The following is a 15811-nucleotide window of genomic DNA, read 5'->3' as shown; positions in this document are numbered from 1 at the left end:
GAAGGTACACTTCATTGGACTTTGATTCTGGACTCCGGAACCCACATTTAACATCATTTTTCTCTCTGTGGTCTCTGCATAGTAAATGTTGATTTTTCTCCATCCCTATTTTACTGTATGACTGCAAATGAGACAACACCTCCAAAGATGTGCGGGTTAGGCTGATTGGCCATGGTAAGTTGCCGCTTAGTGTCAGCGGGATTAGCAGGGTAAATACGTGAGGTTATGGGGATAGGGCTTGGGTGGGATTGTTGTCCGTGCAGACGTGATGGGCCAAATGGGCCCTCTCTGCAGGATTCTCTAATTCTCTGATTGTGACGCACCTCACGCATTTTGAGTGTACAAATAAATGGACCCTTTGAGTTTATCCCACCTTGTGTTTGCAGTGGGGTTATTAATACAAAATTGGATCACACTAGAACCGAGAGATTGGGAAATACACCACTGCTTATGGGGGGGAGGGGTGGGGGAGGAGGTTGGAAAGCAAATCAAAAGCACCTTTCTGTTTACGGATGGGTGGAGAGAGAAGAAATTAGTACAGTTTAAATTAATCTCCTTCCTATCTGTAACACAGTTCTCATGAGAAGGGAAAGAGGTTGAATAAATTGCAATTGCACATACTTTTTTCTTGTGTTCTCCATTATGGAAAGGTAAATTTTGTTTTTAATTAGCAAGATCTTTGTGCAAGAAATCAATGGATGCAGTTTATCAGCAGGGTGTAAATACCTCCTCGTGTATTTGATAAGATAGTTGGATTTGTTGCTCATTCAGTACTTGCCTCGTCTGTCATTTTGGCCATCTCCTATGGGTCATCCTCTGAATTCAAAAGCAGACTTATCCCTTGTAGTTTATGGTTTCCCGGAAAGAAAAATAGGAATGTCGTTTCCTGGCCAAAAATAGCTTGTACAGAACGGAAAGCAGCAAGGGAAGCATTGGGAGTGAGAGAAAGAACTTTGGGATTTGCATCTTTGACTCATGAGTGGGAAAAAAATCTGTTTCTTAAAAATATATATAAATTCTGGAAACTGTTAACAGTTTGTGAATGAATTAAGTTCTTGTATCACACTACTTTGTATGTGTTGAATTATGTGCTCATTTGCTCAGTCAGCTGTGTTTACTAAATAACACCCACCACCTATTTCCTTTCTTTAGCATTGCCACTTAAAATATTTTACCCTTTGGAGTGTTTTCATTGCAAGCTTCTGTCACATTTTGAGAATTTTTGAGCATTTTTTTTCCAGCGAGAGGATTTTGAGAATAGTTACAATTTAATGTTAGAATTTTACACCAAAGTTCTCAAGTTTTAAAATACAAGCACGCGATGGAATCTGGTTGTAACGTTCGTCACCATGGCATTTAAGTTACTTCCTCTAGAAACTGTAAACACATTTGTGAGCCTGTGTCAGTAGCTGATTATCCCCTCACACCCTTTGTGTTGCGAGGTCCTGCATGTGGTTAGGATTTATTACCCATCAGAATTATAAACTCGTGAACAGAGACTGAAGCATTCACAATTTTGTTTTGAAAAGCAAGTGCAAAGTGAATCATCGAATCCCTACAGTACAGAAGGAGGCTATTCGGCCCATCAAGTCTGTACAGACCATAATCCCACCCAGGCCCTATTCCCGTAACGCCACGCATTTACCCTGTTAATCTCCCTGACACTAGGATCAATTTAACATAGCCAATCAACCTAACCTGCACATCTTTGGACTGTGGGAGGAAACGGGAGCACCCGGAGGAAACCCATGTGGATAACCTTTTGCCAGAATCGAAGGCCGTAGTGCAAAAGGGCAAGTCAAAGTTAATTTTGTTGAAGTCCAGCAAAATGACACCCTGATGAAGGGACGCTTGCTGTGTTCATCTTTTATTTTTACACAAAGGCTAGTTATACCAATTTTACCAGAGTTTGTTCACGACTGTTGTCATGTATATTTACTTGCTGTGAAATAACACAGCGTCAGATTCGTATGTGGCCTTGTCTTACCAAGTGTTTACTCAGCTTGCTTTGGAAAAGTTTGGAATGGTGTACTTGCGTAAGACATTAATGTCCAATTTAGATCACAGCAGAGTACTATTATATCCTGGTTACCCTACAATATAGTTAGATGCTGGTTCGCAGGCGCGCAGTCCTAAATCTAAGCTGTGCAGACCGCTTATCACTGAATCTTACAGAAGTGACTAGCATTGCTGGTGGCACAGTGGTTAGCACTGCTGCCTCACAGCGCCAGGGACCCAGGTTCGATCCCCGGCTTGGGTCACTGTCTGTGTGGAGCTTGCACATTCTCCTCGTGTCTGCGTGGGTTTCCTCCAGGTGCTCCGGTTTCCTCCCACAGTCTGAAAGACGTGCTGGTTAGGTGCATCAACCCAAACAGGCACCAGAGTGTGACGTCTAGGGGAATTTCACAGTAACTTCATTGCAGTGTTAATATAAGAACATAAGAAATAGGAGCAGGAGTAGGCCATCTAGCCCCTCGAGCCTGCCCCGCCATTCAATAAGATCATGGCTGATCTGAAATGGATCAGTTCCACTTACCCGCCTGATCCCTATAACCCCTAATTCCCATACCGATCAGGAATCCATCTATCCGTGATTTAAACATATTCAACGAGGTAGCCTCCACCACTTCAGTGGGCAGAGAATTCCAGAGATTCACCACCCCCTGAGAGAAGAAGTTCCTCCTCAACTCTGTCCTAAACTGACCCCCCTTTATTTTGAGGCTGTGCCCTCCAGTTCTAGCTTCCTTTCTAAGTGGAAAGAATCTCTCCACCTCTACCCTATCCAGCCCCTTCATTATCTTATAGGTCTCTATAAGATTTCCCCTCAGCCTTCTAAATTCCAACGAGTACAAACCCAATCTGCTCAGTCTCTCCTCATAATCAACACCCCTCATCTCTGGTATCAACCTGGTGAACCTTCTCTGCACTCCTTCCAAGGCCAATATATCCTTCCGCAAATAAGGGGACCAATACTGCACACAGTATTCCAGCTGCGGCCTCACCAATGCCCTGTACAGATGCAGCAAGACATCTCTGCTTTTATATTCTATCCCCCTTGCGATATAGGCCAACATCCCATTTGCCGCCTTGGTCACCTGTTGCACCTGCAGACTGGGTTTTTGCGTCTCATGCACAAGGACCCCCAGGTCCCTCTGCACAGTAGCATGTTGTAATTTTTTTCCATTTAGATAATAATCCAATTTGCTATTATTTCCTCCAAAGCGAATAACCTCGCATTTGTCAACGTTATACTCCATCTGCCAGATCCTCGCCCACTCACTCAGCCTGCCCAAATCTCTCTGCAGACCTTCTATAGCCCTCCACACGATTCACTTTTCCACTTATTTTTATGCCTTACTTATGACTAATAAATAAACTTTTTTTTACCTAAAGCAATACATAAGCAAACCTTGTGGCAGTTTGAAAATATAGCAAGAAAATAATGCCCCATCTCACTTGATGGTTTTGCCAGGATGGCTACCCCAGTCAACAAAGATTATATGTGAAGCAAGGAATATGATTTTAAAAAAGTTTGATCAGTTCCCATCCTGTGATGGAGAACACTGGAGGTGCATTTCCACAGAGGCCCAGTTTGGAAGCCTGGGTGAGAAACATGGAGCTCCATCTGGGGGTTTAAAAAAAAATGTTGGAGCGGAATGGCAATCCCGTGCTACTGTTTGGAAGATTCAGTCCATGATCTTTCTCTTCTCCTTGAAATGTCTCGACAGTGCACTGCCTAACTGATCTTCAGTAATCTTCTCATTCCACATTCCTGCTTGCACTCTCAATGGGCGGCACATGATTAACACGACTGCCTCACAGTACCAGAGACCCAGGTTTGGTTCCTGGCTTGGGTCATTATCTGGGCGGAGTCTGCACGTTCCCTCCGTGTCTGCGTGGGGGTGCTCTGGTTTCCTCCCACAATCAGAAAGACATGTTGGTTAGGAGTATTGGCCGTGCTAAATTCTCCCTCAGTGTACCCGAACAGGCGCTGGAGTGTGGTGACTAGGAGATTTTCACAGTAACTTCATTGCAGTTTTAATGTAAGCCTACTTGTGACACTAATAAATAAACTTAACTCTGCTTTACTCCAATTTTCTCACCCACCATGGTCTCACCCTCCTCTACTATTGCCATCTGCTCTTTCAGACAGCTTGCCCCTTCCCTTTTGAGCTCCTTTTCTCACTTCCTCCTTTTGCCACTCTTTTTCTCTTCCAACATCACCGTAAAGCTTTGTCATCACCTTTAACCTAGACCTCGGAGGTAAAAGGACACTGTTCTAACCGCTGCAGAACTCATGTCGGTAATGCAGATTTTAAGTTATGATATGAAGTGGAAATTTAATCCCTCCCCTACGGGGTTGTCATCTGCTCAGCTTTGGACTGGACAGTCTGGTTTGTGAATATGCTGTCTGGAAATTTAAAAAATGCAAACTAAACCTCAAGTCTGTCTTTTAGAATACATGTCTTCTCAACTCTCCTGAATGTGTGGACATGATGTGGAGATGCCGGTGTTGGACCGGGGTAAACACAGTAAGAGTTTTAACAACACCAGGTTAAAGTCCAACAGGTTTATTTGGTAGCAAATGCCATTAGCTTTCGGAGCGCTGCTCCTTCGTCAGAAGGAATGGATATCTGCTCTCAAACAGGGCACACAGAGACACAAAATCAAGTTACAGAATACTGATTAGAACATAGAACATTAAGAACAAAGAACAGTACAGCACAGGAAACAGGCCCTTCGGCCCTCCAAGCCTGTGCCGCTCCTTGGTCCAACTAGACCAATCGTTTGTATCCCTCCATTCCCAGGCTGCTCATGTGACGATCCAGGTAAGTCTTAAACGATGTCAGCATGCCTGCCTCCACCACCCTACTTGGCAGCGCATTCCAGGCCCCCACCACCCTCTGTGTAAAAACCATCCCTCTGATATCTGAGTTATACTTCGCCCCTCTCACCTTGAGCCCGTGACCCCTCGTGATCGTCACCTCCGACCTGGGAAAAAGCTTCCCACTGTTCACCCTATCTATCCCCTTCATAATCTTGTATACCTCTATTAGATCTCCCCTCATTCTCCGTCTTTCCGTCTCTCCTCCTAGCTAAGACCCTCCATACCAGGCAACATCCTGGTAAACCTTCTCTGCACTCTCTCCAATGCCTCCACGTCCTTCTGGTAGTGCGGCGACCAGAACTGGACGCAGTACTCCAAATGTGGCCTAACCAGCGTTCTATACAGCTGCATCATCAGACTCCAGCTTTTATACTCTATACCCCGTCCTATAAAGGCAAGCATACCATATGCCTTCTTCACCACCTTCTCCACCTGTGTTGCCACCTTCAAGGATTTGTGGACTTGCACACCTAGGTCCCTCTGTGTTTCTATACTCCTGATGACTCTGCCATTTATTGTATAACTCCTCCCTACATTATTTCTTCCAAAATGCATCACTTCGCATTTATCCGGATTAAATTCCATCTGCCACCTCTGCGCCCAATTTTCCAGCCTATCTATATCCTGCTGTATTGCCCGACAATGCTCTTCGCTATCCGCAATTCCAGCCATCTTCGTGTCATCCGCAAACTTGCTGATTACACCAGTTACACCTTCTTACAAATCATTTATATATATCACAAATAGCAGAGGTCCCAGTACAGAGCCCTGCGGAACACCACTGGTCACAGACCTCCAGCCGGAAAAAGACCCTTCGACCACTACCCTCTGTCTCCTATGGCCAAGCCAGTTCTCCACCCATCTCGCCACTTCTCCTTGTATCCCATGAGCCTTAACCTTCTTAACCAACCTGCCATGTGGGACTTTGTCAAATGCCTTACTGAAATCCATATAGACGACATCCACAGCCCTTCCTTCATCAACCTTTTTTGTCACTTCCTCAAAAAACTCCACCAAATTTGTAAGGCATTACAGCGCAGTACAGGCCCTTCGGCCCTCGATGTTGCGCCGACCAGTGGAACCAATCTAAAGCCCCTCTAATCTACACTATTCCAATATCATCCATATGTTTATCCAATAACCATTTGAATGCTCTTAATGTTGACGAGTCCACTACTGCTGCAGGCAGGGCATTCCATGCCCTTACTACTCTCTGAGTAAAGAACCTACCTCTAACATCTGTCGTATATCTCTCACCCCTCAATTTAAAGCTATGTCCCCTCGTGCTAGCTATCACCATCCGAGGAAAAAGGCTCTCACTATCCACCCTATCTAATCCTCTGATCATCTTGTTTGCCTCTATTAAGTCACCTCTTAACCTTCTTCTCTCTAACGAAAACAACCTCAAGCCCCTCAACCTTTCCTCATACAATTTTCCCACCATACCAGGCAACATCCTGGTAAATCTCCTCTGCACCCTTTCCAACGCCTCCACATCTTTCCTATAATGTGGCGACCAGAACTGTACGCAGTACTCCAAATGCGGCCGCACCAGAGTTTTGTACAGTTGCAGCATGACCACCTGGCTCCGAAACTCAATCCCTCTACCAATAAAAGCTAACACACCGTACGCCTTCTTAACAACCCTATCAACCTGGGTGCCACCTTTCAGGGATCTATGCACATGGACACCCAGATCCCTCTGTTCATCCACACTACCAAGTATCTTGCCTTTAGCCCAGAACTCTGTATTGCTGTTACTCCTTCCAAAGTGAATCACCTCACACTTTTCCGCATTAAACTCCATTTGCCACCTCTGAGCCCAGCTCTGCAGCTTATCTATGTCCCTCTGTAACCTGCCACTTCCCTCCGCACTGTCTCCAACTCCACCGACTTTAGTGTCATCCGCAAATTTACTAATCCATCCTTCCACGCCCTCATCCAGGTCATTAATAAAAATGACGAACAGCAGTGGCCCTAAAACAGATCCTTGCGGTACACCACTAGTAACTGAACTCCAGGATGCATATTTCCCATCAACCACCACCCTCTGTTTTCTTACAGCTAGCCAAGTCCTGATCCAAACCACTAAATCACCCTCAATCCCATGTGTCCGTATTTTCTGCAAAAGCTTACCATGCGAATGCGATTGGAATGCGAATCTCTACAGCCAACCAGGTCTTAAAGATACAGACAATGTGAGTGGAGGGAGCATTAAGCACAGGTTAAAGAGATGTGTATTGTCTCCAGACAGAACAGCCAGTGAGATTCTGCAAGTCCAGGAGGCAAGCTGTGGGGGTTACTGATAGTGTGACATAAACCCAAGATCCCGGTTTAGGCCGTCCTCATGTGTGCAGAACTTGGCTATCAGTTTCTGCTCAGTGACTCTGCGCTGTCGTGTGTCGTGAAGGCTGCCTGGGAGAATGCTTACCTGAAGATCCAAGGCTGAATGCCCGTGACCGCTGAAGTGCTCCCCCACAGGAAGAGAACAGTCTTGCCTGGTGATTGTCGAGCGGTGTTCATTCATCCATTGTCGTAGCATCTGCATGATTTTCCCAATGTACCATGATGTCCCGAGACATGGTACATTGGGGAAACCATGCAGACGCTACGATCTTGGATTTATCATAGAATCATAGAAACCCTACAGTGCAGAAGGAGGCCATTCGGCCCATCGAGTCTGCACCGACCACAATCCCACCCAGGCCCCACCCCCACATACCTTACCCGCTAATCCCTCTAACCTACACATCCCAGGACTCTAAGGGGCAATGTTTTTAACCTGACCAATCAACCTAACCCGCACATCTTTGGACTGTGGGAGGAAACCGGAGCACCCGGAGGAAACCCACGCAGACACGAGGAGAATGTGCAAACTCCACACAGACAGTGACCCGAGCCGGGTATCGAACCCGGGACCCTGGAGCTGTGAATCACATTATCAGTGTCTTTAAGACCTGGTTGGCTGTAGAGATTCGCATTCTAATCAATATTCTGTAACTTGATTTTGTGTCTCTGTGCCCTGTTTGAGAGCAGATATCCACTCCATCTGACGAAGGAGCAGCGCTCCGAAAGCTAATGGCATTTGCTACCAAATAAACCTGTTGGACTTTAACCTGGTGTTGTTAAAACTCTTACTGTGAATGTGTGGAGCCATTTGTTTTAAAGTTATTACATTTTTCAGTATATTGTCATAAGCAAAGCAAATGTCTACCTGAAACAATAATCCTGAGATCCTGCCCTATTCTATTCTAATTCCAGTCCAATTTTTATTTGATTTTGGGTTGTAGACATCACTGGGACGGCTGGCATTAAATACCCAGCTCAGGTTCAAGTGGTGCTAGGTCACATTCTTAAACTATTGCAGTCGTTGATCTGAAGGTACTCCCACAGTGTTGTTCTAGGCTGGGGACTTCAAGGATTTTAACCCAGTGTCAATGAAGGAATGGCACCATACGTCCCAAGTCAGGATATTGTGTGACATGGAGATTATTTTGGAGTTGGCAAAAGGTAGTGACCCAATGCTACCTTTACTCTGCTTAAGAGATCCTGTCAAATTTTAAAACTTGGATGCAGACCCTCTTGTCCATAAATGCTATAATGGATACAGTCCCTTTTTGTAACAAAAAAAGCTGAATCTGTTTTTTTAAAATTCAAAGCCAGACCCATTGGGCGTGAGATAAATAAAGGCAGAGCAAGGTATCCGTTTCACCTTGTGGAACCCAGCAAGTGTCAGACATTTTCCCATTGTTCTGTTACTGGTGACTGTGGCATTGCTGTAAAGCAGCGTTTCCCAAACTTTGCACAACCCCCAGTGGTCTCCCAAGAACATCGGGAAACCCCAAGCATTCTCAATGTCAATGTTCCTTTTTTTTTGCCATAAAATAGATCTGAAAACAGAAATCAAAAGTAAACAAGTCTTTTCGAGCGATATCTTAGCAGATATCAGGAATTAGGAAGAGGCACACAGTCACAAATACATTCACCAGCTACATGGCCCCTACTGGCCAAGCCACTCTCCTATGGCCCTTTGACATGAACCACTGGAAGTAGCACCCACTGGAGGTGTGGGTAATCTGGTAATTATTATAAAGCTCCCTTATTGGAAAATACTTATCTTTCGTCATTTTTAATGAGATGAATGATGCTGGAAATCTGATTTTCATATCAGACAATGCACCTCTCCCACAATACACACACAACATACGCGCCTCGCTCCCTCGCCGCGCCTCGCTCCCTCGCCGCGCCTCGCTCCCTCGCCGCGCCTCGCTCCCTCGCCGCGCCTCGCTCCCTCGCCGCGCCTCGCTCCCTCGCCGCGCCTCGCTCCCTCGCCGCGCCTCGCTCCCTCGCCGCGCCTCGCTCCCTCGCCGCGCCTCGCTCCCTCGCCGCGCCGCGCTCCCTCGCCGCGCCGCGCTCCCTCGCCGCGCCGCGCTCCCTCGCCGCGCCGCGCTCCCTCGCCGCGCCGCGCTCCCTCGCCGCGCCGCGCTCCCTCGCCGCGCCGCGCTCCCTCGGCCGCGCCTCGCTCCCTCGGCCGCGCCTCGCTCCCTCGGCCGCGCCTCGCTCCCTCGGCCGCGCCTCGCTCCCTCGGCCGCGCCTCGCTCCCTCGGCCGCGCCTCGCTCCCTCGGCCGCGCCTCGCTCCCTCGGCCGCGCCTCGCTCCCTCGGCCGCGCCTCGCTCCCTCGGCCGCGCCTCGCTCCCTCGGCCGCGCCTCGCTCCCTCGGCCGCGCCTCGCTCCCTCGGCCGCGCCTCGCTCCCTCGGCCGCGCCTCGCTCCCTCGGCCGCGCCTCGCTCCCTCGGCCGCGCCTCGCTCCCTCGGCCGCGCCTCGCTCCCTCGGCCGCGCCTCGCTCCCTCGGCCGCGCCTCGCTCCCTCGGCCGCGTCTCGCTCCCTCGGCCGCGCCTCGCTCCCTCGGCCGCGCCTCGCTCCCTCGGCCGCGCCTCGCTCCCTCGGCCGCGCCTCGCTCCCTCGGCCGCGCCTCGCTCCCTCGGCCGCGCCTCGCTCCCTCGGCCGCGCCGCGCTCCCTCGGCCGCGCCGCGCTCCCTCGGCCGCGCCGCGCTCCCTCGGCCGCGCCGCGCTCCCTCGGCCGCGCCGCGCTCCCTCGGCCGCGCCGCGCTCCCTCGGCCGCGCCTCGCTCCCTCGGCCGCGCCTCGCTCCCTCGGCCGCGCCGCGCTCCCTCGGCCGCGCCGCGCTCCCTCGGCCGCGCCGCGCTCCCTCGGCCGCGCCTCGCTCCCTCGGCCGCGCCTCGCTCCCTCGGCCGCGCCTCGCTCCCTCGGCCGCGCCTCGCTCCCTCGGCCGCGCCTCGCTCCCTCGGCCGCGCCTCGCTCCCTCGGCCGCGCCTCGCTCCCTCGGCCGCGCCTCGCTCCCTCGGCCGCGCCTCGCTCCCTCGGCCGCGCCTCGCTCCCTCGGCCGCGCCTCGCTCCCTCGGCCGCGCCTCGCTCCCTCGGCCGCGCCTCGCTCCCTCGGCCGCGCCTCGCTCCCTCGGCCGCGCCGCGCTCCCTCGGCCGCGCCGCGCTCCCTCGGCCGCGCCGCGCTCCCTCGGCCGCGCCGCGCTCCCTCGGCCGCGCCGCGCTCCCTCGGCCGCGCCGCGCTCCCTCGGCCGCGCCGCGCTCCCTCGGCCGCGCCGCGCTCCCTCGGCCGCGCCGCGCTCCCTCGGCCGCGCCGCGCTCCCTCGGCCGCGCCGCGCTCCCTCGGCCGCGCCGCGCTCCCTCGGCCGCGCCGCGCTCCCTCGGCCGCGCCTCGCTCCCTCGGCCGCGCCTCGCTCCCTCGGCCGCGCCTCGCTCCCTCGGCCGCGCCTCGCTCCCTCGGCCGCGCCTCGCTCCCTCGGCCGCGCCTCGCTCCCTCGGCCGCGCCTCGCTCCCTCGGCCGCGCCTCGCTCCCTCGGCCGCGCCTCGCTCCCTCGGCCGCGCCTCGCTCCCTCGGCCGCGCCTCGCTCCCTCGGCCGCGCCTCGCTCCCTCGGCCGCGCCTCGCTCCCTCGGCCGCGCCTCGCTCCCTCGGCCGCGCCTCGCTCCCTCGGCCGCGCCTCGCTCCCTCGGCCGCGCCTCGCTCCCTCGGCCGCGCCTCGCTCCCTCGGCCGCGCCTCGCTCCCTCGGCCGCGCCTCGCTCCCTCGGCCGCGCCTCGCTCCCTCGGCCGCGCCTCGCTCCCTCGGCCGCGCCTCGCTCCCTCTCTCACATCTACACACACACTTGTCCCCCCTCTCTTTTATATACACACACACCCTCCCCTTTCTCACACTCACCCCTCTCTCTCGCACACTCACCTCCTCTCCCTCTCTCACACATTCCCCCCCGTCTCTCTCTCACACATACCCCCCTCTCTCCCACACATACCTCCCCCCCACACACCTCCCCCCCACACACCTCCCCCCCACACACCTCCCCCCCACACACCTCCCCCCCACACACCTCCCCCCCCACACACCTCCCCCCCACACACCTCCCCCCCACACACCTCCCCCCCACACACCTCCCCCCCACACACCTCCCCCCCCACACACCTCCCCCCCACACACCTCCCCCCCACACACCTCCCCCCCCACACACTTCCCCCCCACACACCTCCCCCCCACACACCTCCCCCCCCACACACCTCCCCCCCCACACACCTCCCCCCCACACACCTCCCCCCCACACACCTCCCCCCCACACACCTCCCCCCCACACACCTCCCCCCCACACACCTCCCCCCCACACACACTCAACCCTTGCTCTCCCTCTCTCACACACACACACACTCACCACTCCCCTCATACTTACACACACACACACTACATACTCACACACACCCCACCCCCCTCACACACACACACACACTCACGCACACACTGTCTCGCACAAACCCCCCCCCCCCCACATACACACTCACCTTCCCCCCTCCCCCCACCACACACACATCCCCCCCCTCACACACACACTCACTCTGCCTTCTGTCTCTCACGCACATTCACCACCTCTTGGTGCTTTTGAACTGGTGTTTGTCAGTCGCGTGGCAGCCACCAGTGCTGCAGATACCCTGGGGACCGTTCACAGACCCCAGTTTGGGGACCCTGCTCTATAAGAAAATGTGAAAGAATTGCAATGATGATAGGGTGCTGTCTTTGTTCACAGAATTTCTCATTTAATTTTCCCGTTTCTGTACCTGCAAAGAACCTGTTCCATTGCTTTGTCCAGTTCTGATGGCAGGTTACTGGTCTGAAACATTTATTTTTTTTCCTCTCCACAGATGCTGCCTGAGAAACTGAATATTTGCAGCATTTTCTGTCTTTAGTTTGGATTTGCAGCACCTGTGGAAATTTGCTTTTCTATAATGCCTTCATTATCACAAGGCCGAAGGTTGAGCCCTGTTACAGGTTGAAACGGAATTAAGGACAGAGTTTTATTTTGGAAGACTTGCATGTTGTACCTTGTATGGTTCAATCAACAACAGTTTTGTTTTCTTTATTCTTACATGGGATGTTGGCATCACTGACAAGGTCAGTATCTGTTGCCCATCCCTATTTGCCCTTGTACTGAGTGGCTTGCTCAGCTGTTCTCGAGGGCATTTAGGAGTCAACCACATTGCTGCGGATCTGGTGTCAGCTGTAGGTGAGACCAGGTAAGCAATGGCAGATTTCCTTCCCTGAAGGACATTAATGAACCAGGTGGGGTTTTTTATAACAATTCATGGTCACCGTTACTGAGACCAGCTTTCAATTCCAGATTTGTTACTTGAATTTAAATTCCACCAGCTGCCATGACGGGATTTGAACCCATGTTCTCAGTGCATTACCTGGGCCTCTAGATTACTAATCCAGTGACATTGCTACCTGCCACCATCTCCTGTGGCTAAGCTAGATTCCAACTTTCCTTTAAAATCTCACGACGCTGGGTTCCAAAGCTCAGCCATGGGCCTTCTTGTACAGTGGCTTAGAAAACACCCTTGGTCTCCAATAGCTCGCTGCTATTGTTTCAAACTGAATGATGATGGATAACTACCTTTTCTGGGGGGATTACCTGACTTTCAGCTAAATACATCTGACAATCATTTTTCACCTTACCAACTTTGCCTCAAACACAATACAAGCTCCCAATCCTTGGCTGCGTTGTAGACCTAGCATTTATGCTACTGCAGCTGTAGTTCTGGCTTTAACTCTCGACTTGCAAGCAACATTAGACTCAGCTGATAGATTCTTTTAGCTGCTTTTCAAAACATTATTCAAGCTTGCCTCCCTTGACTGAATTTACAGAGATAACCACCAAACAGAAGCAATCTCGCAATGCTCCTTCCATCTTCAATAACACGAGCGGTTCGGGTCTGAAGTGCACAGCCTGGAAGTGCAGTGAAGGAAGGTTCAATCAAGGCATTCAAGAGGGCGTTGGGTGATGAGTTGAATAGAAATGATGTGCAGGGTAAGGGGAATGACACTAAGTCATGCTGTTCGTTTTGTAGATATGATGCACCAAATGGCTGTCTCCTGCGCTGTAATTCTTGGCAGCGTGGCACACACTTTGATTTGATTTATTACTGTCACATGGTATTATTTCTTGCATGCTATATAGACCAAGCATACTGTTCATAGAGTACATAGGGGAGAAGGAAAGGAGAGGGTGCAGGACGTAGTGCTACAATCATAGCTACGGTGCAGAGAAAGATCAGCTTAATGCAAGGTAGGCTCATTCAAAAGTCTGGTGGCAGCAGGGAAGAAGCTGTTCTTGAGTCAGTTGGTAAGTGACCTCAGACTTTTGTATAATTTTCCAGATGGAAGAAGGTAGAAGAGAGAATGTCCGGGGTGTGTGGAGTCCTTGATTATGCTGGCTGCTTTTCCGAGGCAGTGGGAAGTGTAGACGGAGTCAATGGTCTGGGCTACGTTAACAACCCTTTGTACTTTCTTGCGGTCTTGGTCACACGGCTTGTTCCTGGGTAAAAATGCAAATTTATTACCTTTTAATTCCAAGGCTTTGCTTAATTCTGGGAAACAATGTGAATACCTTTACGGGAATAACCGGAAACATCGTCTCCAGTTCTTTACTGAAGTAAGCCTTACCTTTCCAGCTGTTAAACTCTTAAGTAAACATGGCTTTAACCTTTGTAATAAACTCCCAAGCTTGTTTGAATTGCATTTACTTCAGGGTTGCTTTTACCAGTTTCTCAACTAGTTACCCTTCTTTCCTACAGTTTCAGCTTTAATTCCTAAAGCTAAAAGTTATATTCTAAAAAATGTGGATTATCAGAAAGATATTCTCTAACACTCCATACAAAAATCCAAAAATTTGAATTGTCTTATTATAACCCAAGATACCAACAAAACATGTTCTCTCAACCCATTTGTCTCTCTCATCTATCTGGTTGAATCTTTAGTTAATTTATGCTTTAGCTTGAGTGATCTTTTCTGTTAATTTATCAGCAAACCCACGCTAAAGTTTTTTCTTAACTTAGCTTCTCAGGGTTGATCTGCTAATTTTCAACCTCTGTTCTGTGAAGATGGGAGTTACTCTGTACTCATGCTGTTATGTCTGGTGTCAATCTGCGCAAACATGAAGATGCAAGATTACATTATTTTCATGCGATTGCCACTGTGAATTTGGTGCAATACTCCTCCTATTTAGAGGTCTTTAAATGTAGGCCTGTAGCACTATTAAAAATTAATAGTTAATAAATTTGTAAGTCATTTCAAGACTGACAGGTGAAAAGTTCTTAAATATAATTATTAATTTTTCGAAACTGTATTTGGCAAGATGCATGATAAAAGTCATTTACATAATGGTAGCTAGTATTAAATTGCTTTTGATAAGGTGTCTCATCAAAGGTTACTGCTCAAAGGGTCATCCAGACTCGAAACGTTAGTTCTATTCTCTCTCCACAGATGCTGTCAGACCTGCTGAGATTTCCAGTATTTTCTGTTTTTGTTAAATATTTTCCTGTTTTGAGTCCATCACCCTTGCCTACAAAATGCTTTTGCCTGTGGAGTTGTATCAAATTCAGAACAAACAAACATATGATTGAAGAGCAGGAGCAGGCCACTTAGCCCCTTGAGCCTGCTCTGCCATTTAATAACATCATGATTGATCTGATTGTAACCTCAACCCCACATTCCTACCAGTCTCCGATAATCTTTCACCCCCTTGTTAATCCAGAATCTATCTAGCTCTGCCTTGAAAATATTTGGAGATTCTGCTTCCGCTGCCTTTTGAGGAAGAAAGTTCCAAAGGTTCGCCATCTCAGATAAAAGAAATTCTCCTCATCTTGGTCTTAAATGAGCGACCCTTTATTTTTAAACAGTGACCCTCTAGTTCTAGCTTCTCTGACAAGAGGAAATATGCTTTCCACATCCACTCTGTCAAAACCCCTCAGGATCTTAAAGGTTTCATTGAAATTGCCTCTTACGCTTCTAAACTCTAGTGGATACAAACCTAACTTCTCCAAACTTTCCTCATGAAACAACCTGCCCATTCCTGGTATTAGTCTAATAAACTTTATCTGAATGGTTTCTAATGAATTTGCATATTTCCTTATTTAATTTGATTTTTTATTCTTATGTATTAGTGTACAATGAAAAGTATTGTTTCTTGCACACTATACAGACAAAGCATACTGTTCATAGGAAAGGAAAGGAGAGAGTGCAGAATGTAGTGTTACAGTCACAGCTAGGGTGTAGAGAAAGACCAACTTGGGGCGAGGCAGGTCCATTCAAAGGTCTGACAGCAGCAGGGAAGAAGCTGTTCTTGCGTTGGTTGGTACGTGACCTCAGACTTTTGTATCTTTTTCCAGATGGAACAAGGTGGAAGAGAGAATGTCCGGGGTGCATGGGGTCCTTGATTATGCTGGCTGCTTTGCTGAGGCAGCGGGAAGTGTAGACAGAGTCAATGGATGGGAGGCTGGTTTGCGTGTTGGACTGGGCTACATTCACAACCCTTTGTGGTTTCTTGCGGCCTTGGTCAGAGCAGGAG

Source organism: Mustelus asterias, chromosome 4 (assembly GCF_964213995.1).
Source record: "Mustelus asterias chromosome 4, sMusAst1.hap1.1, whole genome shotgun sequence".
In the NCBI taxonomy this organism is placed as follows: Eukaryota; Metazoa; Chordata; class Chondrichthyes; order Carcharhiniformes; family Triakidae; genus Mustelus; species Mustelus asterias.
This window is presented reverse-complemented; position numbering follows the sequence as displayed.